Genomic DNA, 2,115 nt, shown 5'->3' with positions numbered 1-2,115 from the left:
GAATTGGGTAACAGGCAGAGGTTGGAACAGTTTGGAGGGCTCAGAAGACAGGAGCATGTGGGAAAGTTTGGAACTTCCTAGATACTTGTTGAATGGCTCTGACCAAAATGCTGATAATGATATGGACAATGAAATCCAGGCTGAGGTGGTCTCAGACGGAGATGAGGAACTTGGGAACTGGAGCAAAGGTGACTTGTTATGTTTTATCAAAGAGACTGGCAGCATTTTGCCTGCCCTAGAGATTTGTGGAACTTTGGGGGAGATGATTTAGGGTATTTGGCTAAGCAGCAAAGCATTCAAGAGATGACATGGGTGCTGTTAAAGGCATTCAGTTTTAAAAGGGAAACAGAGCATAGATGTTCAGAAAATTTGCAGCCTGACAATGCAATGAGAAAGAAAATCCCATTTTCTGAGGAGAAATTCAAGCCAGGTGTAGAAATTTGCCTAAGTAATGAGGAGCCAAATGTTAATCCCCAAGACAATGGGGAAAATGTCTCCAAGTCATGTCAGAGACTTTTGCAGCAGCCCTTCTTATCACAGGCCTAGAGATTTAGGAGGAAAATATAGTTTTGTGGGCCAGGCCCAGGGTCCCTCTGCTGTGTGTAGTCTAGGGACTTGGTGCCCTTTGTCTTAGTTGCTCCAGCTGTGACTAAAAGAGGCCAAAGTACAGCTTGGGCTATTACTTCAGAGGTTGGAAGCCCCAAGCCTTGGCAGCTTCCATGTGGTGTTGAGCCTGTGGGTGCACAGAAGTCAACAGTTGAGGTTTGGGAACCTCCACCTAGATTTCAGAGGATATATGGAAACACCTGGATGCCCAGGCAGAAGTTTGCTGCAGGGGTGGGGATCTCATGGAGAACCTCTGCTAGGGCAGTGTGGGAGGGAAATGTGGGGTCAGAGCCCCCACACAAAGTCCCTACTGGGGCACCACCTAGTGGAGCTGTGAGAAGAGGGTCACTGTCCTCCAGACCCCAGAATGGTAGATCAACCAATGGCTTGCACTGTGCGCCTGAGAAAGCCGCAGACACTCAATGCCAGCCCATGAAAGCAACTGGGAGGGTGTCTGGACACTGCAAAGCCACAGGAGTGGAGCTGCCCAAGACCATGAGAACCTACCTCTTGCATCAGCATGACCTGGATGTGAGACATGGAGTCAAATGAGATCATTTTGGAGCTTTAAGATTTGACTGTTCTGCTGGATTTTGGACTTGCATGGGGCCTGTAGCCACTTTGTTTTGGTCAACTCCTCCCATTTGGAATGACTGTATTTACCCAGTGCCTGTACCCCCATTGTATCTAGAAAGTAACTAACTTGCTTTTGATTTTACAGGCCCCAGGTGGAAGGGACTTCCCTTGTCTCAGATGAGACTTTGGACTGTGGACTTTTGGGTTAATGCTGACAAGACTTTGGGGGACTGTTGGGAAGGCATGATTTGTTTTGAAATGTGAGGACATGAGGTTTGGGAAGGGCCAGGGACAGAATGTTATGGTTTGGCTGTGTCCCCACCCAGATCTCATCTTGAATTCCTATGTGTTGTGGGAGGGGCCTGGTGGGAAGGGAATGAATCATGAGGGCAGGTCTTTCCTGTACTGTTCTCATGATAGTGAATAAGTCTCACAAAATCCGATGGTTTTAAAAATTGGAATTTCCCTGCACAAGCTCTTTTCTCTTGTCTGTTGCCATGTGAGACGTGCCTTTCACCTTCCACCATGATTGTGAGGCCTCCCCAGTCACATGGAACTGTAAGTCCAATAAACCTCTTTGTTTTGTAAATTGTCCAGTCTCGGGTATGTCTTTATCAGTAATGATTAAATGGACTAATAATACACCCACTCAACCCCAAATCTTGTGAAGAACAAAACTGTAAACTTTTAATTTTGCCAAACTAGAGCATTTAATAAAATAGCCATTTATTATCAGCATCAGCTTTCAAATACATTGTAACACTAAAATGAGGGCACACCATCTCCAAATAAGACGATCTTTAAATGAGCTTTTATAGAAAACTCACTATGCTGTCCTTTTTGGTCATTTTTCCTTGGACTAATGATAACTTTGGCCTGAGCTGGCTAGGCTTCCAATTATGAATGGCTATTCTAGTGAGAAGGAATGAGATG

The sequence above is a fragment of the Mandrillus leucophaeus genome, unplaced genomic scaffold (assembly GCF_000951045.1).
Source record: "Mandrillus leucophaeus isolate KB7577 unplaced genomic scaffold, Mleu.le_1.0 Scaffold566, whole genome shotgun sequence".
In the NCBI taxonomy this organism is placed as follows: Eukaryota; Metazoa; Chordata; class Mammalia; order Primates; family Cercopithecidae; genus Mandrillus; species Mandrillus leucophaeus.
This window is presented reverse-complemented; position numbering follows the sequence as displayed.